Source organism: Vombatus ursinus, unplaced genomic scaffold (genome assembly GCF_900497805.2).
Source record: "Vombatus ursinus unplaced genomic scaffold, bare-nosed wombat genome assembly UNPS02006874.1, whole genome shotgun sequence".
Lineage (NCBI taxonomy): Eukaryota > Metazoa > Chordata > Mammalia > Diprotodontia > Vombatidae > Vombatus > Vombatus ursinus.
In genome coordinates this window covers 676842-702925 of record NW_020946652.1, presented here as the reverse complement: position 1 = coordinate 702925, position 26084 = coordinate 676842, and the positions used below count along the sequence as shown (strand labels likewise).

The following is a 26084-nucleotide window of genomic DNA, read 5'->3' as shown; positions in this document are numbered from 1 at the left end:
TTTAATGGAAGGAAGGAAGCCTGGGGGAGCCAGGATGCAGAGACGAGGAGGGAGAACATTCCAGGCCTGGGCAACAGCCAGAGAAAATGCCCAGAGCATTTTGTTCAAGGAACATCCATGGGTCAGAGTCATTGGTTTGAAGAAAATGTGTCAGCAAATTAAGGTATAAGTACTGGAAGGATAGGAGGGGGGTAGGTTATAAAGGCCTTGAATGTCAAACAGAGCATTACAATGTCTGGAAAGAAAAAAAAAAACCTGCCATACTTAACACAGTTACCAATATAACCACCCGCTAGAAGGACCAAAATGTAAGGCTATCTTGAAGGACCAATTATATCGATTAATTCAGTCTTGCTTTTTTTTCTGTTTTGTTTTGTTTTGTGTTTTTTTAATCCACAAGGAGAGAGAATCTTTCTTGTCAAATATATTTCGCCGCCAGTTGACGCACCTGGTCCTTTCGATGTTAAGGAGCCCCAGAACGTCAGGTGAGCAGAGACATCTCAGGAAAGGAAGCAAGTCTGCGCCTGGGCCTGAATGCCTCCTATGTATCCTCAGCCAGGGGTTCCTGTCTTTATGCGATATTATTTTCTCAATTTTACAGATGAGAAAAATGGAAGCTAGACAAGATCCTCGCCCTAGGACTGGAAGAGATCCAATCAAACTAGTCCTATCCCCCTTGTATTACAGATGAGGAAACTGAGGGCTGGACAGATCAAGTGAATCAAACTCTTTTGACTGCTTTGTATTACTGCTAAAAAAACAACAACAACAATAACAACAAAAATGCACACATCTGAATAACATTAACACTGTTCCAGATCAAACTCTCCTGTGTCTATTTCTGGTCATATAGTTCACCAATGATAAATGTTCATGCCCCTGAGCTGAATATGAACTTTCAAAAAAGATTAAAAGAAAAAGGGAGGGAGGCAGTTGTGGTCCCAATTCACCTTATTATCTTTCCCCTCCCAAAGTAATCAATTCCTCAACATGCATATATATATTTGGGGGGGTAAGGCAATTGGGGTTAAGTGACTTACCCAGAGTCACACAGTTAGTAGGTGTTATGTATTTGAGGCCAGATTTGAACTCAGGTCCCCCTGACTCTGGTGCTCCATCCCCTGTGCCACCTAGCTGCCCCTCAACATGCATACATTTAGCACCTACTATGTTCCAGGCACAATCACTACCAACCATTCATTCACCTAAGCCTAAAGGACAGGAATCCCAAACTATAACCAAGAATCTCTGTACCCAGAGCAAAGTTAATCAGGACAAGAGATTGGGAAGGTCCAGTCACATCAGGCAACAAACATCTCCTTCCATCATCACCCCTGTGCCCTAGGACAATACACCCCAGCTCTACCTGCCCATTAAGAAATAAGGATTTTGAATACCACTACTATATCTGTATCCCAAAGAGATTAAAAAAGAAAAAAGGGAAAAGAAGCTTTTTTTTTTTTTTGGTACATAAATATTTCTAGCAGCTCTTTTTGTGGTGGCAAAGAACTGGAAACTGAGAGGATGCCCTTCAATTGGGGAACAGCTCAACAAGTTTCAGTATATGAATGTAATGGAATAATATTGTGCTATAAGAAATGACGAGCAGGCAGATTTCAGAAAAACCTGGAAAGACTCGTATAGTCTGATGCTGAGGGAAGCGAGCAGAACCAGAAGAACATTGTACAAAGTAAACAGCAACATTGTACAATAAATGATTGTGAATGACTTAGCTATTCTCAATGACAATGACAATCCCAAAGGACTCATGAGGAAAAATGCTCCCCACCTCCAGAGAAAGAATTGATGGCATCTGAAGCATTCCATTTTTCCTCTTTTTCTTTCTTTCTCTTTTTTCTTTCTTTCTTTTCTTTCTTTCTTTCCTTCCTTCCCTCTTTCCTTCCTTTCTTTCTCTCTTTCTTTCTTTGCTTTTTGCCAGTGTTTTCTTCCACAAAATGACTAATATGGAAATGTTTTATATGATTACAGATGTATAATCTATATCAGATTGTTTACCATCTCAGAGAGGTGGGGTCAAAGGGAGGGAGAGATAGAATTTGGAACTTAAAACTTAAAAAAAAATAAGCAAAGAATGTTAAAAATTGTTTTTACGGGTAATGGGTGGAAAATAAAATATTATTAAAAAAAGAAACAACATAACATAACACACACACACACACACACACACACACACACACACACCAAAAAAAAAAGAAATACAGAATTTGGGGCCTTCTCCTCCCTGGTTTAATTACCCTTCATTTTAAAATCCTTATCTATGGTGGATTTCTCTCATGCCCAGTAAGCAAAGAGGCATCGCTTCAATAATAACACCGAAATGCAATGTAATGAGAAGGTATTTAATCACAATGAGATCCTGGCGTCCTGGAGACACTGTAAAGCTGGGGACTGAATTTGGACTTTTTCATCAAGCCTTATACAGTAAGAGGAGCATTACATAGGCAACACAGAACCCAGCAAGGGGCTGGATTTCTCCGTCAGGAGGGCTGATGTCTCTTCCCCATGTACCATGCAGGCTCCCCATTCATTTCCTAAACATGCTCTCCTTTCCCTGTGCTTAAACATGAGCCTTCCTGAGCTGTCTGCCCACTGAGGATTTCCTGTAAGTAGGTCACTGAATCTCACCCCAGGATCCAGGATCTCGCCAAGGTTTTCGTCATTTCTACTAATACCCTGAAAAGGCTACATTTGGGGGCCAGCCACAGGGAGTTGAAGGAAAACATAGGATTTCCTGAGTATGCTATATATCATCAAATGCAATATAGCTTTAGCTTTGGTAGAAAACTAAATTCTCTCACTATCAAAGCCTTTTAAAAAATAAAGATGACAAATCAGTTTCCAAATCAGTGTGGCAACATGCAGAATTTTCAACATGGCTTCTTTATAAAAATTGGTGATAATTTCAACCATAAGGCTCAAATCTTATAAGCATCTCATAGGCATCTACTACCTGTAGAACACCAGACCAGGTGCTAGAATAACATAGCAAACATTAAAAGAAGCCCTGGCCCTCAAGGAGTTTACATTCTATTAAATCAGAGAATCTGAGAGTTGGGAGGAATACCAGAGGTCCTCTACCAAACACTAAAGAAATCCCCAACAATTAAGCCGTCGGTCACCAACACAGCTGCATCTTCACATGCTCTCTGACCTGTGCCTACAGGGTGTGAGCCAGTGACCACCTGGGCCAGGGTACCAGGATGCCGACAATTTGGGCTAGAGATGGGCTGACTATTCGTCCCCTAGCTCTCAGAGCCTTCAAAGTTCACTGCCACTTAGAACATCTTCTCATCCAGGTTACTGACTAAAGGAAATTCCATAAAGCATCTAACTTAACAGCCATTTGGGTTAGGATGCCTGTGGCTTCCACCTGACCCAAAGAAAGAGGACAGGATACTGTTGGGCAGGAAGAAGATGGAGGCTTCTCCTCTTGCTCTTGCTGGTGATTCAAGACCAAACTGGGTCCCTGGAGGGATTGTGAAGCCCTCCCTCAACCCCCAAGTGTAACTAACTTCAGTTACTGGCTTCCTCCCCTGCCCACTCCTACAGAGTCCCTCAACTAATCGCTGTGGCCAGAGACGGTGAGTCAGTCCACAAGCATTGATTAAATGCCCAAACACCTTACTAAGTCCTGTGGATATCAAGAGAGGCAGAAAGAGTCCCTACTCTCAAGGAACTCATATCCAATGGAGGAGATAAAATGCATATAAACTGGCACATAAAAGACAGAGAGTAGATAGAAAGTAGTTTTCTGCTGTTCAGTTGTTTCACTGTGTCCAACTCTTCATGACCCCATTTGGAGTTTTCTTGGCAAAGAATAATGAAGTAGTTTGCCATTTCCTTCTCCAGTGCATTTTAAAGATGAGGAAACTGAGGCAAACGGGGTTAAGTGACATGCCAATAAGTATCTGAGGCCAGATTTGAACTCAGGAAGATGGGTCTTTCTGACTCCAGGGCCCACGCTCTATGCACTCTGGCGCCCCCTAGCGGCCCACAGAAAGTAGTCTTAAGGCCACCTTTCATGAAAGAAAGGAAGTAGAACGAAGACTGCTTTTTTTTCTCCCTCTGCCACTCACAGTGTGACCTCCAGCAAGTCATTTCATGTCTCAGGGCCTCAGTTACCTCATCTGTAAAAAAGGTTGGACTAGCTGACCCTTCTAGTTCTTCAACTATGACCCCATGGACCTACGGAAAGGATACTAACCAAGAAAAAAAGCAAGTGAAAATGTTTGAGGAGAAGACTGTCTAACAGATAGGTCCAAGAGCCAGCCTTTGGGAGCTCCTCTAGAGTAGTACCAAGAAACAGATGCACAGATAACCAGGAGTTACGAAAGCCAAGACACGGCCATGAAGGCGATGGGTGAAAGCGCCGCCTGACGGCCCTGGCAGAAACAAGAAGTCTGCTTCGGTTGTCATCATCTGGTGGTTCAAGCTAAAAGCCACAGCAGGCATGATCTAAAGTCCTTTACCTTGCAGAAGAGAGAGAGAAAGGGAGAGAAGCAATAGTGATGGTGAGAAGACATCACCCTCTTTTCTATCTTGGTTCAGGGTCCATGTCATGGCAAAACCATCCACCATGAGTAAACATTAGGTTCAAATACACCTGGTAGGACAGCTATTTATTTGATGTTCTATAAATAGGAAAGAACTATTTATAAATAGATTAGGGGCTAGTTTATATTTCTGTTGTCATTAAATGCATCTCTTCTTAAGCTAAACATAGCAATTATTGAATAACTCTCCCTGAAGCTGACTGTTGTTTCCTCTTAAGAAAGGAAGAGGTATGTGAATACCACTAGCCGCTCTCCATGACCTTTGCCTCCCCTCAACAGAATCACAGATTTTCAAGAAAGGATTTAGGTTAATAAATGATGGTCCCTCCAAGATGAACTATAAACAGTTACATTAATTTGCTAACAGAGATTACCTGTTTGTAAACATGAGCTTTAAACACATTGGATTTGCTGACCTCTTTGGGTCCTTCCAACTCCACCAACCAACGAAGAACAGCCAGCATTTATACGGTGCGTTAAGGTTGGTGTCATCCCTTCTCTTTACTCTCTCTGTCACCCTACCATAGACAATCTGTTGTCACATTCAGTTGTTTCCACCTTCATGGCATCGCTGACGCTGCCCCCACCCTGGTACAGGCTCTCACGCCCTCACCCCTGGACTATGGCAATAGCTGCTGGTGGGTCTGCCCACCAGTTGGTCTCTCCTCACTCCAGTCCATCAGCTATCAAAGCCATCTTCCTAAAGCACAGGTCCAACTATGTCACCCCCTACTCAATAAACTTCAGTGGCCCCCTATTACCAACAGGATCTAATATAAAATCCACTGGTTTTTCTTTTGGTTTCTTTGTATCCCCAGCACTTAGCATGCTTCCTGGTACATAGTAAGAGCTTAATAAATGCTTGTTGACCACTTGACTTGAATAAAATGGCCTCTCAGGCGCCTTTCAGTTCTAGATCAATGTCCTTTTCCCCGGATGGAGGGATGGGCCATTAGCAAGAAGGAATGGTGCATATGCTATGGGATTAAATGTCAATTGGTTTTATTCGACCCATTTTTTTTTGGAGAGGAGTTAAATCAGAAAATGGCTATGTATTTAAGAGCAAAAGACATCAATGCCAATTTTCTTAAACAGATGTGGCGCTGCATTTTTTTTATCTTGTAGAAATGACTAAAGTGACAGATGCCTCCGGGAGCCTCCAAGAGTCATTCCTTCACTCCAGCATCACTCAAAGAATTCATGACATTGGGTCCTGAGAAGGTTGCCTCACTTTGGTAGCTCCAGCTTTAGCATGGGCTGGGAATACAGTCAGGGCTTCATAAATGCTTGTCAAACTGATTGACTAAATAACTCTGTAGTATGTTTTCATGTTTTCTCTTCAGTAATTCTGAAGGGCAGGGACCATATCCTATTTACTTTAACCTACCTTTGGTTGTGAAGGACTTTACTACCTTGGGGTAACAGTGAATCGCTGAGAATTATTAAACATCCCAAACCTGAAGGACAGTAGCAGAAACTGCATTAGCCTCCCATTTATCCACTGTAACACTGTAGCCGACTTAAAAAAAAGAATGCTCAGGAGTAGGGGTTCCAATTCCGTCTGTGCCATTAACTAGTAATGTGAACTTAAAACAATCATTGCCACCTCCGTGGCTCATTAGAAGTTTAGAAAGCATATTTCTCACAAATACCCAGAGAGGGACATATAAGTTCATTATGATTCCTGTTTTACAGATAGAGAAACCAAGACTTGAAAAAGTGCTTTCACTACAACGTCAGTCAACCTTCAGTTTGTTGAAGAATTCCTACCCCCATCTTCACGTAACTGAGTCAAGAAAAAAAAATCATTACAACCATGGGAAGTAAATGCTATGGTAATCCTCATTTTACAAATGGTGAAATCAAGAATAAGAAAAAACTCAAAACAACTCTGAGGTACTACATCACATCTATCAGATTGGCCAACATGACAAAGCAGGAAAATGATAAATGTTGGAGAAGATGTGGGAAAATTGGAACACTAATGCATTGTTGGTGGAGTTGTGAAATGATCCAACCATTTTGGAGAGCAATTTGGAACTATGCCCAAAGGGCTATAAAAATGTGCATACCCTTTTACCCAGCAATAGCACTTCTAGGACTGTATCCCAGAAAGATCATACAAATGGGGAAAAGACCTACATGTGCAAAAATATTTGTAGCAGCTCTTTTTATGGTGGCAAAGAATTGGAAATTGAAGGGATGCCCATCAATTGGAGAATGGCTGAAGAAGTTGTGGTATATGAATGTAATGGAATATTATTGTGCTATAAGAAATGATGAACAGGCAGACTTCAGAAAAACCTGCAAAGACTTGTATGGTCTGATGCTGAGTGAAATGAGCAGAACCAGGAGAACGTTGCACACAGTAACAGCCACAATGTGCAATGACTAATATTGATAGACTTAGCTCTTCTCAGCAATATAAGGATCTAAGACATCTCCAAAGGCTTCATGATGGAAAATGCTATCCACATCTAAAGAAAGAACTATGGAATTTGAATGCAGATCGAAACATAATATTTGCTATTTTTTTTTCTTCTGTTGTGTTTTGTTTCCTCTTTCTGGTGGTTCCTCCTATTGGTTCTAATTCTTACTTACAACATCACTAATGTGAAAATATGTTTAATAGGAATATATATGTATAGCCTATATCAGATTGTGCACCGTCTTGGGGAGGGAGGAGGAGAAAAACTTAAAACTCAAAAGCTTATGGAAGTGATTGTTGATAAATCAAAATAAATTAATTAAAAATTTAAAAAAATAATAAAAATAAAATCCTGATCTAGCCTAACCCCCTGATTTCACAGGCTCAGAAGGGCTAAAGGCCCCAGTTCACCTCGATAGTGACTAGAAGAGTCAAGAGTAAGATTTGAAACATGTTGCCTGGCCCCAAACTCAGGCTGCCATCTCTCTACAGCACCTTGGATGCACCATTCCACACTGGCCTCACAGCTTCTCACTCCTACTTCAACAGCCAGCATTTGATTGCCACTGACGATGGAGAATAGGACCCATCCAAATGAATAAAACCCACAAATCATCCCCAAACCTTTCTCAAGTTGGACACTCCATGTCCCACACACATTTTCCTGGAACATGTCAGTGGGGAAAGACCTTGGGCTCTGTCCAAAGTCAACAGGCCTGGTTTCAAGTGCCCCCCATGCCCACTTCCTACCTGTGTGACCTTGGGCAAGTCACGCAGTGTGTGCCTCTCTAAAGCTCAGCTTCCTTATCTACCAAACAAGGGGGTTGGGTGAATTTGGAGGCTCCTTCCCATTCCAGATCGAGGATTCTATGACTTCATTTCAGTCACCCTCCTCTCTCCCCACACCTCTAAGAGTAGGTCCAATCACCCCAGAAGCCAAAATGGAAAACGGAAAAAGGGGGAAGGGGAGGGAAGAAAGCCTTATCTCCAGAATAGGGGAAAATTAACCCGACTATCTTGGAACCTTTACAAATGAACTCCCAACTCTGCTCCTTCCTGTGTGCCAGTACTTCCAGCAAAGCTACACAAAACACTTTGGGTTCATGGAGCATCTCATGATGAAAATGAAAGGATTCCATGAATTCTGCCCATAACCTCCTGCCTGGGGTTGCGAGGGAAGAGATAAGCTTAATGTGGCCAGCATGTAACCAGAGCTGGTGGACAGACGAGATTGGTAGGTCAGCTCCCCCTCTGAAATTCCATTTCTCCTGTGCAACCTGAGTATTACTGACTTTCCAGAAGGAGCAGGCTTAGGCAGGGAGGGGAGGGCCTGGCTGGGGCGGGGACAAGCTTCAATGAGAAAGCAGCCTGTAGCAGCACAAATCCAGGGTTAAACAAGTCTCAAGTGGGACTGGTTTGGGATGCCCCTTGGGAGAGACAAGCCTGGGAGCCTGGAGCTGCTCTTTTCTTCTTAGTCTAAACTTCCCAGCAAGAAGACGGTGCTGAGAATCTGGCACCAGATCCTCTTTCCCAGAAAGGTGGAGAGACGTCTAAAAGGAGAAGACAGGAAGGTTGGACATTATGAGGTTAATGACCTCAATGGAAGCTGAGGTCTCGGCAGCAGTGAGGAAGCTGCCCGAGCAGGAAGGTGGCAGGGGGCGGGGCTCCCAGGCCCCCAGGCCCCCAGCTCCAGCTCCAGAGTGAGCTGAGGAGATACACCATACTTGAAATGATAGTCACTCCATTGGACACCTTCGCCCCACTTCCAGCCAACCCGAAAATAAAGCGGCAGCCTCATGCTCTTAAAAGACCTAGAACAATTAAAGGGATAAAACCTATTTCTTTCTACCCTCTTAAAGCCTTCACAGAAATACCGAAATAAAACCCATCCCATGGGTTTAACATCTGCATTTCCTGGAATGCCTGGCCTAGCAGCAGGTCTGATACTCTTTCCACAATATGTCACTGAGTTTAAATTCTTGTCCTTCTCAGACGCCTCAGTCTTCTCGTCTATATAGTAGGAATCACAGTCCTAGTAACAACCAATCTTAAGGGGTTTCAGTAGGAAAGGGCTTTTCAAACCCAGAAAGCCCCCCGCCCAACCCTCAGCAGTTCCTAACTCAAATAGGCCTGGTGGGAGTCCTGAACTTTTCTCTCTGCCTCATTGTCCTCATTTATAAAAGGTACCAATGCCAGTTCCTCTCACATCTTTCCTTTAAGAGATCAGTGTAGAGATTATGAGGCCCTTCTCCAAGGGGAAAAAATGTGAACAATGGGTACCATTGACTCAATAACTTCTAACGTACATTGCCACGTACTCTGTATATACTTCATGAACGGATAGAGGGGTGCATCCACCGGACATAGAGCTGAAGGAGCCACAGAAATCACATATTCCAGAGCTTATCTGATATGCAAAAACACATAGGCAGTAAGTGGAGAAGATATTTGAAGATTGGCACTGTGGTTTCCCTCTGCATCCAGAGCGCCAAGTCTAAGGCCCTACCAATAGACAGGAGGCTACTGATGACTATTATTGAAAGAAATTCCTGTAGAATCATCCTGCTGGAACTCAAAAGCAATGAGTGAAAGTATAGGGAAGGCAAATTCACACCTTGATGTACAGAAAAAAGAAGGAAAAAAAGCTTCCTACCAATTGGAGCTGTCCAAAATCGAAATGGGTTCCACAGAAGAGGGGGGTTCCCGCTAAACGAAGACCTTCCTAGAGAGGCTAGCTGAGCACTTTGTTGGAGAGGGGATGCTTTAGATCAGACAGGGATCTGTAAGACCAGATCGCCTCTTAGGCGCCTTTCCAACTTTGAGATTCCATGACTCAGTCATCTAGAATCAACATTTATGAATCTCTGGCTAATGTAGGGCCTTCTTAACCTAGGAATAGTGAAATTAGGATTATTAAAAAAAAATTTTATAACAGTATTTCAGTACAATTGGTTTCCTTTCTAATCTTATATATTTTATTTTCTGCATTTAAATTCCACTCTGAAAAGGGGTCCCTAGGCTTCTCTACACTGCCAAAGTGGTTCAAAGAAACAAAGATTAATAGTCTATGACTTAATGTGAGTATACTCTGCCTTCCCAATCACACTGAAAGAACCCCAGCCTCACTTCTGCATGTCCCCCAGAAAACCAAGCATGAGTCTCTACTGCAAGCAACAGGATGCACTGTAACTAATCAGGTGGGTCAGCTGGCCCGGATTTTGTTTGTCAGATTTTCTGCCAAAGACTGATATTGTCAGGATGTGTGAAAATTGGCAAAGACTGCCATGAAGACATGAAAGGCAGTCTTCCCATTTTTTTTTTTTTAGTTATCCCATTTTATTTGAGGTTTGTCATTCTGAGAAAAACTCGAATTATTGTTAAATCAGTCTTCCACATGGGCATGTGTTATCCTCCCCAAGACGTTGGTAAGCTCAAAGACCACAGTGATCCCATTCTGTTCTCCCCATGTACGCCCCAGGACATCTGGCAAGGACGGGGAGTGTCACAAGAAAGCCACTGGGACAGGGTCACGAAAGAACAGTATCTCAATCTGAGTTAGGAAACTTACTAGTGTTGTGACCTTGAAGAAAACTTCAGTTTTCTCATCTGTAGAATGGGGATAAAAGGCAATATAAAAAGCATCCTAGACCTTCACAAAGGTTCCCCAGGTTTGGCATAAAGTGTTTGGGGAGGGGAGAAGAGTAGAGAGGAGAGAGAAGGAAGGAGTTGAGAAAAGGATAGCGTGGCTGCCCAAGCCCCATGCCCACAAGAGCCCAGCAACTTCTTTTTCAGACCTTAGCTTTCCAGCGGGGGACAGCAAAATAAATCAGCCAGTTCCTAGATAACAGGAGTGGTGTACAGTAACTCCATTCTGTTAAATTATTGATTGAGAGCCTACAAAACAATCCCTAGTCCTAAAAGAATTTACAGGAGAGGGGGAAGAGAATTGTAGCACTAATCTAGGGGTGCTGGAAGGACCTCAGGGTTAAGGATTGGGCACCAAACTTGGTAAAGGTCAGTGACAGTGTAGTCAGTTGCCCATCTTAAGGCCAGTTTGGACCAACTGAGTCAAAATTCTGAGTTGGGCTTTGGGCTTTTGGGGAGGGTTTTGGACAAGGGGACCTTTTGGCTCTGACATTCTATGGGCCAGTGAAATGAAAGGTCACCCCCCTAGTCAAACTGTGAGCTAATTTACTTGAATAGCAGGTGGCAGAGATCCGACCCAGACCTGTGCCCTCAAACTCCAGAGGCAGCCTTCTGTTAATAGTTATCTTATAAAACCTTCCTTTAAGACAGCTCAGAGACACATCCTCTGGAAGTCCTTACCTGGTTCCCAGCCCCTGTCCCTTCCCCCACTCCCATCCCCTTCCCAGCAACACCCCCTCTCAGGTTCCCTCCATCTGCCATATTTATCTTGTAGGTTCTGATTTATACACCAGTCAACAAGCTAGTCCTTAGCTGGAGCCAGGCCTGGCACAAAGAATTGGTATTAAAACAGTGCTAGTCCTCAAAGAGCTCCTGTTTTAAAGTGGGAGACAACCATGTAACTCCTGGGAACATACGAGATGTAAACAGTTTAAAAGGGCGGTCACTTCAGAGGGCAGGCATGAGCAGTGAGAGGGGCCAGAAAAGGAGAAGATCGACTTGGAGTGGAGCCTTGAAGGAAGTCGGGAAGCCAGGAGATGAACTGAAGGAGGTGTGGGGGGAGAGCATGCCAGCCATAGGAGAAAGGGAGGAAAAGGCACAATTTCAGAAAGCCTGGAAGCTCTTATACATGGCCTCAGAGCCCTGAATAGGCCGGAGCCAAGCAAGGTAGAACTGGTTAGCCCCTGGATGAGGGAAAGGAAGTTCCCGGAGGACACAGGCGGTATGGGCTTTTCCTTGAATCACCAGGAACTAGCAAAGGGGCAAAAGCAGAGTGAAGACTTAATGAACGCTTATGGATCAATTAGTTTGAATTCAGAGCTTCACGTTCCAAATGGGATTATCCTATAAGGTAATGAGTTCCCCATGACTAGAGGTCTTTATTTCTTCCAGGACCATCTCTAGAGCAGTTCCTTAGATCAATTATAGAACTTTAGAGCCTGAAGGAACCTTAGAGGCTAGTCCCAACACCCTCATCTTATGGATGGGAAACCTGAGACTCAGAAATCGGAAGGGATTGTCCAAGATGGAGGAGAAAGGGAGGAAGGGATTGAGAGGGGATGGATTCCTTGGGAATCCAGGGGATTTCCTTAATGTAACAATAGAACTTGGGGGGCCTAGTAAGAGGGTGAACCTTGACACTAGTCCAGCAAGGAACTTGTCACCTCATTTTTAATCCCCCCACTTTGAGTGTTTAATGATCGCTGAGGACAAAACCTTTGTTTTCAGTGACTTCTCAATAAATATTCTACTAGGCCCTATCACTTGTCAGAGCAGTCTTTTTTTTTTAATGAGGATCTGCCTTACCGTCATTATGGTCATTTTAAATTACAGTTTGATCAATGCAGGAACTATTTTGGAACCAAGGGATTCAAACCTCACAAGGACGCCTCCATTCTCAAGCCGCTCAAGCAGGAGGGCGGGGCCTTCCACTACACTTCCTGTCCTTTATCGTATTCACCCTCTACACAAAGGAGGAACAAAGCAGCCAGCTGTTCTTTCCCAAATATTAGCCCTCTCTCCCAAGTGCTCTAACAATAGATGCCTCCTACTTAGAGCCTACCTTCCTCTAACTCATTTTTCAAAGACAGAGCCTCATTCATCTTCACAGGATCATTATACAGGGGGAAGGGACTGACAACAACCCAATGTTACTAAATAGCAGCTTACAATAGGTGTTCAATAAGTCTTTCAGTTGGGTGGAGGGCACAATGGACGGAGTCTGCAGGACCCAAGTTCAAATCTGGTCTCAGGCACTTCCTAGCTGTGTGGCCCTGGGCAAGTCACTTCACCCTGTTTGCCTCAGTTTCCTCATCTGTAAAATGAGAACCCTGGAGAAGGAAGTGACGTACCACTTCAGAACCCTTGCCAAGAAAATCCTAGAATGAAGTCCAACGCAACGGAAACAGACTGAACAACAACAAATCTTCATCGATCAATCATAAAGCCTTGAGAGGAAGAATGAAAAGAAAGCTGTACTGGAAGCCAAGGGGACCGGGTAGAAGTCTGACCTCTGACGCACGCCAGGCATGTGACCCTGGGCAGTGACCTGACTTCTCAGATCACCAAGAACTCTCTAAGACTGAAGTCCAGAGAGGGCACCAACCTTGGGGGGTGGGGGTGGCTTGCTTATTTACAATGAAAATATAAACCAAGTCCTCTGTGCCTATCATGAAAGCCCTCACTCTATCCCTAAATTCTTAGCCCTAGAAGGACTCTTCCAGGACTAGCTAACCCAAACTCTTCTATCATTGAGGAGGAAGGGGCCTCTGAGGCCGTCTGGTCCAACCTCCTCCCTCTAAAGATGAAAAAAAGGCACAAATACAGTGACCTGCACAAGGTCACACAGATAGTCATTAGTAGAAGCAGGATCTGAACCCAGACCATTGGAGTCTTCACTCTTTCCACCATGCTACCCTGCTTTCAATTTAATTCAGCTCAATATTTATTAAACATCCACTACATGAAAGACTCTGGCAATACAAAGAACAAAAAAAAAGTTAAAAAAAGACACCAGCTTCAGGAAGCTTATATTACAGATGAGGGAACTAAGGTCCAGAGAAAGGAATGATGTCTAAAACTCACCTATTTTGGTTCTTGTCTTGATTCTGCCAAGACATTCAATAAGCGTTTCTTAAGTGCCTACTATGTGCTCAATTTATTTCATGTAAACAAATATTTGTTAAAGGCCTACAACAACAACATCAAAACAAACAAACAGGCTTTTCCCTCGAGGAGCACACATCCTACTTGGAAGACAGATATAAACGTAGACAGATGAGTAATTAATGGCCTTTCAGTAAAGACCTCACTACCACAGTGTGACTGAAGAGGGGACTTAGGTAAGGCTTCCCAGAGCGAGTTAAGGTTTTGGGGATGAGCTGGTAGGCATCAAGGAGAGCCCATCCCAGGCATGGTAGGGGGCAGCTGGTGCCAAGTCATGGAGCAGCAATGGCGAGCTGGGTGAACGACCCCTTGGCCAACGTGACTAGCACCCAGAGTCCACAATGGTAAGTAATCGGTCTCAAAAGGCAGGCTGGCGCCCGACTGCAGCGGACGGCTGCAGAGGCCAAGATGCACGTCTTTAGTTAATCTCCAGGAGTGATAGGGAGCCACTGAAGATCCAGGCTCTGGTCCCGCTGTCCCATCCCTGTAGTTGACTTTAAGACACTGGGAAAGAAACTAAATGTCACAGCCTAAAATATAATGCCTGGATAAGGGTGTAAAGCTAGCTGCTCAAGGCACAGGAAATGCAAAAGCTAAGGTTCAGTGCCCAATTTCAGATTTAAGACTAGTATGTAAATCTGCTTGGATTAAAGGAATAAATTACACAGTTAGCCAAAAATAGCTCTTATATAAACTGTGCCTGAGATAACCCTGGGGATGAGAAACCACGTTTTTTCCTGATCATGATCATCAGTCAAAGAGTCAAAGATCTTTAACAAAAAAAAAAAAAAAAAAAAAAAGAGGAAGAAGAAGCTCATTCTTTAGATCGTCGGTTTGCAAATTTTTTGGTCTCAGGCTCCTTAATACTCTTTAAAACTATTGAGCCCCCTCCCCACAAAGAGCTTTTGTTTCTGTGGGTTACTTCTATCAATGCTTAGCATATTAGGAATTACACCATCTTAGTACTGCTGCAAGAATAGTTTGATCTCCTGAAAGGGTCGTGGGGACCCTCCAGGCATCCAGACCACACTTTGAGAATGACTGCTTTAGAGAGACCCTTTTCCACAGCTGAGCTACTCAGGCCTGGGATAAGGGCCACCAGCCTTCGATTCATCTCCACATGGTGCTCCCCAGCTGTCCAAACATCCCCGAACAGGGCTTTCAGGAACATACCACACCCTTTCATAAGTCACAAGGCTGGATCAGCCTAGGGTTTCTGAACCTGCTGAAGAGAAGATGCCATTAGAGACAGCTACGTGCTGAATGCTGCCTTTGGGCTCAGAAAGACCTGAGATTGAATCCTGGCAGAGATCAGGCCAGGGTCGCCCTCCCTCTTCCTGGGCACCACCATGCACTTTGGCAGTAGCTGGTGAAATCTGCTCTAACCTAAGAGTAGCTTGGGCTCCTTCCATCTGGAATTGAGGCTGAAAGGTCAAAAGTCCTCCCTGGGCTGCTTCCCAGACTCACAGGATCTGAAAGCTAGAAGGGACCCTGGTGCCAACCCTTAGAACAAAGAATTCCCTCTGTACCACTCCTAAAAGATCCTGCAGCCTTGAGAAGATTTCCAGGGCCTGGAACTCACTACCCACCAAAGCCTCCCATTACACATTAAGGGAGCGCCACATTTCTCCAAACCTACCTCACAAAAGAATCACAGTATCTGGGAGCTGGGAGGGAGCTCTGCGGCCACCTGACCCAAGCCGTGAGAAAGAATGCCCACTTGGGCCCTGGTCCTTCCCTCCCCATAGGTTGGCTACTCATTGCTTTCACTCCCCTGGCCTCTAAAGGTCTGAGACCAGCCAAGCCACCAGCCTGCTACGCTTCAGGGCACAGCAAAAATGAGCACTCCTAAGTGCATGATTGTTTCGCTACTGTGAATCAGATGGGATTCAGCAGCTCATCAGGCTGGATCTTCAGCTGATTCCAGTCTGTTTTAAGTCACCCCATGAGCCCCAGGGAAGGGAATTTTTTTTTTTTTAATGCCATGAGTAAAGAAAACATTAGGTTAATGAGGCCATGTTCCCACAGTAGGTCACTGGTAGAGACAGAGACAAAATTTAAACTATCAGAGTCATCCACTCATCCTTCTAAAAGGAAATGAACTCTAGCACAGACGTCTTATGGAATTGTCTTATGGATGAAGCGTGCAGCTGGGATGGAGAAGAAGATCTCGAAATACAGGCCTGCCGGACTGTCACCTTCTTGTCTCCACTAAAGCAAAGGGCTGCTGGGAGGGGCCCCGGCTCCACCGAGGCCCTCTCCCCAAAGAGTCATTCCCCACTTGAAGGATTTCTTCAAAAATGTTGAAGAATCTTCTTCAAATCCAATCCCTAACACAAACTTACAGGTCATCTAGTGCAGCAGCTCTCAAAGTGTGGTCCAGGGACCCCTGGGGGTCTCTGTGGCCCTATCAGGGGGTCTGTGAGGTCAAAACTATTTTCATAACACTAAGATGTTTCCGTTTCTAATACGGCAAATATCAACACATGTAATCCACATAAACAAAAGCCCTTGCGGGGTGCGAGGGGAGGATACTCAATAATTCTGAAGAATATAAAAAGGTCCAGGAACCAAAAGCTTTGACAAGAGCTGATCTTGTCTAACTCATCCTCCTCCTCCTCCTCCTCCTTCTCCTCCTCCTCCTCATCACCACCACCACCACCACCACCACCACCAATAGCATTTGTATGGTGCTTTAAGGCTCATGTAGCTCTTTACACATGATCTCTCATGTGATTCTCACAACTCTGAGAGATAGAAGTTATTATTATGCCTGCTTAACAGATCAGCAAACTGAGGTACAGAGAGGTTAAGTGACTTACCCAAAATAACACAGTTAATCAGTGTGTAAGGTTGGAGCTGAAGTCAGGTGCTTCTAAGTCCAGGCCCAGCATTCTAATCACTCTACCACCTGGGTGCCTCTGAATAAAACTTTTTTTTTTTTAAACCCAACGTATAACTTGTATGTTTGTCCTTTTTATCCTACATACACCCTCTGAAATGCACTGGAATCAAGGAAGTGTGGCTCCCTTGGAATGGGATACTTCAGATTCACCCCTGCCCTGCCCCCCACTCTTTCTTGGAAGACCAAAGCTAAATAAAGCCCCAAACTCTCTCTCTGGGGCCTATGCCCAGTGTTCTTCCTTAAATTTAAGCCAATAGGAAAATAAACATTTGTCTTTCTGCCTAAGAACAGAACAGAATGTGTCTTCATCACGCCCCTCTCCCCAAAGCACAGATGAGCATGTCCTCTGCCCAACCTTTCAAACTCATCAGACAAGGAAACGTTAGAACCCCTGCAACATCACATCATGGAATTCAGCAGCACAAACTTTTCCAGTGAGTAGAGGTCATTGAAATAAAAAGCTTTTTTTTTTCCATAAGCCTAGCTGAGAATGAGCACATTATCTCTCTTGCCACCTTATTTTAGGAGAGCTCTATGCTTCTCCATTCCCTCTCCCTCACTCCACAAATATCTAATGAAAATAAATCATTTTATTTTGGGTGAGGTTAAATTTAGCCCACTGTCAAGTTTTTAGAAATTCATAGTAAAATCAAGACATCCCTGCAATTTCTTCAGGACTACCTAATAGGTCTAAGGTAGAGAGAAAAGGATGGAAGCAAATTTAAGGATAAGTTAAGTGGAGATAAATTAGTTAAAGAAAAACACAAGTACTAAGAGAATACTTCAGTCTGATCAAATATTATCTTCGCACATTGTAACTGATGGAAAGTTGCTGTTCTGAAAAAAGAAATGTCTAATTAATTACAAAATCACAAACCACCCAACACAAAGGAGAACAGATAACTTCAAATGAATAAACAATTAGAGAGAAAGAAAAGAAAAGAAAGAGGAATAGCATGACAACAGGCAGAAATATTTCAACACGCAAGCCACAAGTCTGAAATTGAAATGGAAGATCATCTCATCTCCTCAGTCTGACCTCCTTGATTGCACGTACAACAATAGCATGTGAAAGAAAGATACTAGGTGAGTGAGGGGGTGCATGTACAGAAGGCCCTTGCAGCAAGACAGACAACCTATCCAGGGGTAGCAAGCAAGGCTATGGGAAAGTACAACGAATGCATTCTATAGGAACAGCACCTCTGACCCACCACCTTCCCCTAAACATGCTTCAATCCCTCACATCTCACTTGATGATAACCTGTATTCCTTTTTCAGTCTCTTCTCCTCCCTCCCACCCTTCATTGTCCCTGGAGTTGCATTCACATAAGTAGACAGTTTTTCTCTGACATTAAATCAGTCAACAAATTTACTAAGCTTTGATTAAACACTATGCGTTGGGCACTATACTATGTGCTGAGTTGACAAAGAAAAAAAAATCCCTTTCTGCAGAAAACTACACCCCCAAAACACACACACACACACACACACACACACACCTCTTTTATAGATACCAGGGAGCTTAGAGACATTTCACTTTAACGGTAAGAGAACAGATCCAAATGCTGACAATCAATAACATAATCATAATTTATAGTCCAAATGAAACTAAGAGATAACTTCAATCCCACCAATACGGAAGAAGGATACCCAAATTATTTGAAGTGACAGTGACCCCTCCCTTCTTGGAACCTAACTTCTTCTGAGGACCAGTGACTGTGGTTGATCACAATTTGCTTGTTTAATCTAAGTATTTTGCAGATCTCAAGAAAGATGAACCCCTTACAAATTTTTCTGCTTTACTTTTGTCTCAGAGCAGTCAGAGACACCCCTCCCCCGCAAAAAAAGCCTTAATTGGGTAATTGATCTGACATATTAAAGTAGGTCCTGAATAAATGTATGTTAATTGATTAATAATTGGAACTATAACTAGGCATGGAGCAAATGGAACTTTTGAGTCAGGGCCTCAGAGGCTCGGAATAGGCATGGGAGCACACGTCCTCACTGAGGCTCCCTCCAATCTCCCTTCTCTCTTCTTGGTTTCCCACTGGCCCATGACACCATGAAGGACAATCAGCCCCATGCTCCCCGTCCCATAGGTCCCACTGTCATAGTACCCCATGACCAAATGAGACCATATTTGTACAGCATTTAGTACGGTGCCTGGCACTGAATAGGTTCTTAATAAATGCTTAATATCTTCTCTCCTTCCTCTCTCCCTTCCCCCCAGCAGGGTTAAGAATTACTAACATTCTCTCAAGGGGGTACAACTGCCCCCTTGTAGAAATGTCCTCTCATCTCCCCCCCTCACTGCCTTTAAACTGATGTCCAAGGTGAAAAATTCTTAGCTCTGGCTCTGTTGATAATCATAATGGAATCTAGATAAAACCTAATCTCGTGAGATTTCTTATAGACTCACTCACTGAACCTGTGCTTGAAAAAGTAGGTGGGACATGAAGCTAGGTCAGAAGACCTTCCAGTCAACAAATGACTAAATTAAATGCCCATCAATCTGACTCCCCTCCTCTTTCAAAGGCTTTGGCAAGGATAGAAGTGAAAATGAATCTGTCCAAGAAAAGTGCTTAAGTTTAAATACATACACACACACACACATACACACATACACACACACACACACACACACACACACACACACACAATGAGGTCACCTACCCCATCCATCAGTCTCTAGGTGCCCCAAGCTTGCCAACCAGCCATCCTTCTAACCTCTGAATGCCCAGACACAGAAATACTGAGGCTGCAGCCAGGTGACCCTTCAGAAGCAGACGTCATATTTCGTTTTATTACCAACAAAAGCAAGTCCCATTCCCAAAGTCCTTTGGGTCTGCCTCTCATGGCCCAACAGCCAGAAGTGGCTTTGTCACTGGCCTTCGGCATATGGAAATAACCACAACCTGCTGGAGTGAGGTAGACATTGCGAGATGATTTGTCTGTGTGCTCAGTGGGTGGGGTTTTGTTTAACTTTGGGTTTTGTTTTGTTTTTCCCAACTGGAGGAAAGTTCAAAAGTCACCAACTACGTTGGTGTGTAATCAACTGACTGGCCTTTCTGCGGAAAAGGAACAAAGCTGCTTTCGGTCTCCTTACCTGTTGAACCACAAACATATAGAGTTATAGAAAGAATACTGCTCCCAATACCACCCTCGGCAACAGACAACTTGGGAAAAGCGACTTCCTGTGACCGCTCCAATCTTTTCATTAAGAAAAGCAGCAGAAGGACGAGTGTGATGAAAAGAAAATTCAGCAGGGTGAAAAAGGATTCGCCCCAAGTGCATGCTTACTCTGTCATAGGCAAGGCCAATGAAGGCCCCAATACAACTGAAATAGCTGCCCCCCCTTTAAAAATAAAAATAAAAGGCGGAAACAACAGATATATTAAACGTATCTGCAAAAAACCCATATTTGCATGTGGAAACCAAATGAGTAGGTGTATGAATGGGTGATAAGGCTTGCAATTACCACCCCCCTGCCCACAGATGCATCCACTCTCCTTCCAGGTGTCAGGACCAGAGGAATAGAAATCTGAGTGTCAGTCTGTTGGGTGCGCTGTGCACACACCGCACTTACATATGTACATATACCTCCTCCCAAGATGCTTTGATTCAGCAGGATACAATGGAAAGCATACTGGCTTGGTAATCAGAGGCCTCAGCCCTGTGCCTTACTGGGAATCAGCATCCACTCAAACTGGTCTTGTTGCTGGTACTCACACATGCCCTCCCACCTCCTGCCTCCACCATCATCTCTATGCAGTCCCATCTCCTGCATTCCATGCCTGGGATATGCTCCTTCCTCAGCTTTGCCTCAGAACACTTGAGTTTCCTTCAAGGCTCAGACAACACGAAACCTCCTACTTGCTTCCATTCCTTGTATACCTTGTATACCTTTGGCTGAAAAACAGTGCTAACACACCCTGCCTTTCTTTCCATGAATGGTGAGAAATGATACACAAGGACTAGATGAAAATCTACCCCATGACAGGAGAACCTTCTGTTTGCCTGAGTGTAAATCCTGTGGGCTGTCTCTACTCTGGCCAGCACGGAGAAACGGATAACTTCAGGGGGGACTTTTTTATTCCTGCCACTGGTGACCCCACTTAACGAGGAGCAGCCTGCTCCTGGAGAAGCAGAAGTGGGGATGAAAAATATGCCAGACGAATAGTAAAAGTGGCAGTATGACCCAGATGAAAATGGCAAGCAGGCAGGAATAATTAACGGGGCCACAGGCTCATCAGATTTAAAGTAAAAGGGACCTGCAAGGCCACCTAGTGCAAGCTTCTCACTGCAAGGACAAGGAAACTGAGTCTCAGAGGGACACAGTTACTTGTGTCCGACTCTCTGTGACTCCATCTGGGGAGACACTGGAGCCTTTGTCCCTTCTTTCTCCAGCTCATTTTACAGATAAGGAAACTGAGTCAAATAGGGTGAAATGACTTGGCCAGAGTCACACAGCTACTCAGTATTATAGGAGTATCACCCTCTGTCATCCCTTCTTCATATGATCCCCAAGTGTTAAATATGGGTCCAATCCATCCCTCCTTGATTCTGGAGCCAGCAGCACCCTGAACTCCTATCAGCGACTGAGTCACTTTACAACCAGCACAAAACCATTGGAGAAAAGGCAGCCAGGGAGAGAAAAATGACACATTCTTCACTAAACTAAGAAGCTCCCATTGTCCCACCATCAATAATACTAACTAGGAAGAAGAATTATTTGAGACAGGGCCAACATCAATATGGACCCAGACACTGATGAAAAATGGGGAAATCGCTTGTCCATAGAACATTTATTTAATGGCAAAAACCAAACGTGCAAAATGCCCAACAACCATCATTTGGGGCCAGTGAGTACTAGGGAAAACACACCATGTGGTCAGCTCAGCAATGGTGGGGTAGGGAAAAGTAGAGAACAATTCATATCTGTCCTGAACTCACAGGGGCCATCCCCACAGCATTCTCTTCCTTTCCTCTGATCTAAGACCTTGGAACTCTCCAAAAGGAACCAGAACTCAAGATGGCAGGTGCCACTCTCCCAGACCTTGGGAGGGCCTTTGCCCCTAAGCTGTCATGACTGGTTGACTGTTCCAGCTTTGCACATCCATAACTCCTCTCCATATGTACCTGGTCAGGTGAATGTGGAAGAAAAGACGTGGTATTTTGAAATCAGAAAAGACATTGGTAATGTCCAGAAGAGGATAACCAGGAGGCTGAAGGGTTCTGAGTTCATGTTACATGAAGGAATTGGAATATTTAGCCCAAAGAAGAGGAGAATTCAGAGCAGAGGGGGAGCTCACAAAAGCTGATTGCTAAATTTTCAGTGTGAGCATTTACACTTTGGAAATCAGTCAATTCTATAATCAGGGCTCAATTTGCCATTGGATTGATTGTAGAGATCTAGGAAAGGGATGGAGAAAATGTTAATAATGTAAATTACATATAAATGTGTCATGCATACATTTTGTTTTCTAGAGAGTCAGCTGATAAACATTTCCTAGGGCACCGAGGCATGGGAGGGACAGCCCCACAGTCTACAAGTGGCCGAAGAACAGTCATCCAGAAGGAAAATGAGCCCAGTGAGCTTGGTGCCTGGGGGCAGGACTTGGGAATGATGGGTGAGGGTTACAAATGTGAGTTTGCTAGAATGACTTGTATGGACTGACGCTGAGTGAAGTGATCAGAACCAGGAGAACACTGTACACAGTAACAGCCTCATTGTGCAATGACTAACTTTGATAGACTTAACCCTTCCCAGCAATGCAAGGATCTAAGACATCTCCAAAGGCCTCCTGATGGAAAATGCTATCCACATCCAAAGGAAGAACCATAGAAACTGAATTCAGATCGAAGCAGACCATTTTCTCTTTTTTTCTTCTGTTTTGTTTTGTTTCCTCTTTCTTGTGGTTCCTCCTATTAGTTCTAATTCTTCCTTACAACATCACTAATGTGAAAATATATTTCACAGGAATGTATATGTATAGCCTATATTAGATTGTGTGCCGTCTTGGTGAGGGAGATGGGGAGGGAAGGGGAGAAAAAATTTAAAACTCAAAAGCTTATGAAAGTGAATGTTGATAAATCAAAATTAATTTTAAAAAATATGTGAGTTTGATGTCATCAAAATATCCGAAAGGGAAATAGGTCCCTTGGGGGAGGCTGGGGACTCCTATTATGGACCTCTCTATACCAGGGATAGGGGAGCACATGTCAGAGTCTTCAGGCCTTTGGAACAAGGGGATGGAGTGGCCTGACCCCAAGAGCCACAAACTTGGAGACTTTCTGTTTGTTTATTTCATGTTTTAATAACTCAATTCCAATATAATTGGTTTCCTTTGTCATTCTAAGTATTTCATTTTATGCATTTGCAAGTATTGTTTTGAAACTGGGTCCATAGTCTCCATAAAACTGTCAAAATTACAACTCTAATAAGTATAGCTAGCTTTTACATAGAACTTGGAGGTTTGCAAAGCATTTTACAAGTCCTCATAACAACCTTAACAGATTGTATTATTATCTTCATTTTGCAGATGAGGAAACAGAGGCAGACAGAGGTTCAATGACTTGCCCAAGGTCACACAGCTAGATGGGTTTGGCCTCAGATCTCCTCGAGTTTAGGCCCAGGCTCTCTATGCAATGTGCCACCTAGCTCCCCTTCTTAAAAGGTTAAGAACCCAGACCCTAGCCGGCCACTGAAGTCCCCTTTCTACCCAGAAATGCTGCGAATTTGTGAATCATCACCTCAGCTAGGAAAAAGAGCCAGGTAGCAGAAGGTGAAAATGGGACTCGATAGTAATGTTTCTTTGCCCGAGAGCCAGGTGATAAGGGACAGCCAATGAGCACAGAACTCTTTATACAGTGAGTTAAGTTTGCTTCAAAACATGTCATGTTTTCTTAGCTAACTATTGTTAATGAATCAATAATTATAACTCTCATCACCTTCTACCCTCATATAGGACAAGACCAACACCGGTCTTAGTTCAAGCAAACATTTGTCTGAAGATGGCACTGAATCTCATGGCAGCTGGTCCCTTCCAGTTTCCAGTAGCCAAAGCAGCCGATCTGAGACCAAACCACAATAAAATGACATTTATTTCATTTCAGGGAGAATCCCCAGGGGGAAGTTCGTCCCTGAAAATAAGAACGCTAGAAGAGGCAGACATCTCTCCTGATCTAAGACTCTTGAGAATCATGTTTCTTCAGAAGGAAATTCTCTATGGAAACAGACACAGGAGAAAGACATTTCCTTCCGGGACCAGAGGGAAGGGACATAAATGATGCTTCCCAGGTTTCAGTGCTGGCTCTCCAAGAGACCTGGGCAATTTCTGACAGCACGAGCATAGATTAAGCAGCTCTCACAGAGAAAGAAATGGAGGCAACCTGGGCAAAGACCAGAGAAGACTCTAAGGAAAAGGAAGTGGGTCAGTCCGGCTGGAACGCGGATACACGAAGGAGAATAATGTGCCTGATCCTGGAAAGGAAAGCTGGATTCAGATTGTGATGGGCTTTAAGTTGAGGAGTAAATTTGATTCCAAAGGCAACAGGGAGAAAGTGAAGGTTCTTGAGCAAGCAAACACAGTGGGACTTGTGCCTTAGAAAAAAGGTTCTCTGGGGATGATTAGAGAGTGCAAAGACTGGACATGGGGACACAGAGCCCTTGGAAGGCTATGGTTATACAACATATTCAAAGGGGGATGAGAGCCTGAGCTGGGGAGGGAAGAGGATGCCGAGGAGACAGGATGGATGTAAGACCTAACAGCAGACTGGATGGGGGCAAAGGGCAGAGGAGGAGTGGAGCAGAGGGGGAAATTAAGGAAGACTCCAAAGCTGCCAACCTCAGGAACTGGAGGGTGGAGGAGCCCCAGGCAGAAACAGTGAAGAGCTGAGCATCATTTATAGAAAATGGTACACTCTGAGTCAGCTTTGGCCTTCTGAAGCTTGCATAAAACCCTTAAGACCAAATCTGCTCCTTTTCTCAGCCCCATTCACACGTGGCTATAGAAACCCTAAATATAGCTTACCAGTGGGGAATTATTTATTTATTTTTAAGTCTGGTGAATATGATTTGCATCACCTGCAATGTCCCAGCGGCAAAGCACCCTAATCCTCATCTCTGCTAATAGCTGCCACCCTCACTTTTTGAGAGCAGAAAGGTTTGGACCCTGGACCCTAGGATTCAAGTGGCCAGTCCCTAAATTTGCATAAAACACCAAATTCAAGAATCTCCCTACAAACTTGGGCCCCACTCCTGGAAGTCATTCATCTGAGGACGACTCGTGACTCTCACTAGGTCTCATAGAACGAGCTCCCCTCAACAGTTTGGGAAGCAGGGGTCAGCTCACCATCCTTAATGAGCAGGTCCTATTGGAAAGCACAGGAGGGACATTAGAGACTACTTAACTTTCCTATCATTCCTGGGTGACATCACAGAGGCTCTTCAGAGCACGGTATAAATCAACCAAGCACTGAAATGTCCAACCAGTCAAAGACTGAAAAGAAAAGTCTTGGGTTCCATGGCAGCTGGACAAGAGAGCCTTGTAAAGCCCAGGTGTGAGCATGTTACCCCCTCTGCCCAGGCTCCAAGGGCTCCCTTGTCCCCAAGGACAAATTTAAACTCTTCTGTCTGTTATTGAAAACTTCACAGCCTGGATCCATCTTTCCTTTCCAGCCTTCTCACACCTGCCTCCCTTCCACATTATTTGATGGTCCAGCCATATTGGGCTACTTGCTCATTGTTCATCCATGACACAGCATCTTCCACCTCCAGATCTTTGCCCAGGCTGTTCTGCACTCCCCTCTCTACCTCTCAAAATCCCTGATTTCCTTCAAGACTGAGTTTCAGCACCATCTTCTGTAGAAAGTCTTTCCTTACCCCTCCCAAATGCAAGTGCCCACCCCCTATGGACACCATGTATACACCTATACATGCATATGTTGTCTATGCTCCCTCAGGGCAGGGACCATCTCCCCACTATCTCTGTAGCCTATGGACCCAGCGCAGTTCCTGTGTTCATAGTCAGGGCTCAGTAAATGCTTGAAGGACAAGATAAGGTTTGAGCTCCAGCACCCAAAGCCCTTCCTGTTATTCAGCACAGAACTCAGAGAATCCAGCCAAATGAGTCCTGCTGACCAAAGGACTCAATTTTCAGTCACTTATACTTGGGACACAAATGGGTTATAACTGGGAAATGGGAACAGACTGTAATCTTGAACTTAAGACATGGGAGCTATAGAGTAAGGATTAGCCTGCCAGGCCCTCGGACTACTCAGGGAGGCATGGACCCACATGCATCTGTCCTAGAAAGATTACAAACTGGGGAAGAATCTGGAAGAGTCTAGGAAGCAAGTGAAAGGG

General features: G+C 44.1%; 1 protein-coding gene across 7 annotated transcripts in view; it reads right to left on the bottom strand.

The window, feature by feature from the left end:
* The window catches only part of LPP (LIM domain containing preferred translocation partner in lipoma), a 692945-nt gene that overhangs the window by 586749 nt on the left and 80112 nt on the right, over window positions 1-26084 (bottom strand). Inside the window, exon 1 of one of the 7 annotated variants that reach the window (XM_027848886.1) lies at window positions 19391-19592. The exons of the other annotated variants lie outside the window; for them this stretch is intronic. The gene's annotated coding sequence lies outside the window, so the exon portion shown is untranslated. Of the gene's footprint in view, window positions 1-19390; window positions 19593-26084 lie in introns of those variants that run through there. 7 annotated transcript variants of the gene reach the window in all.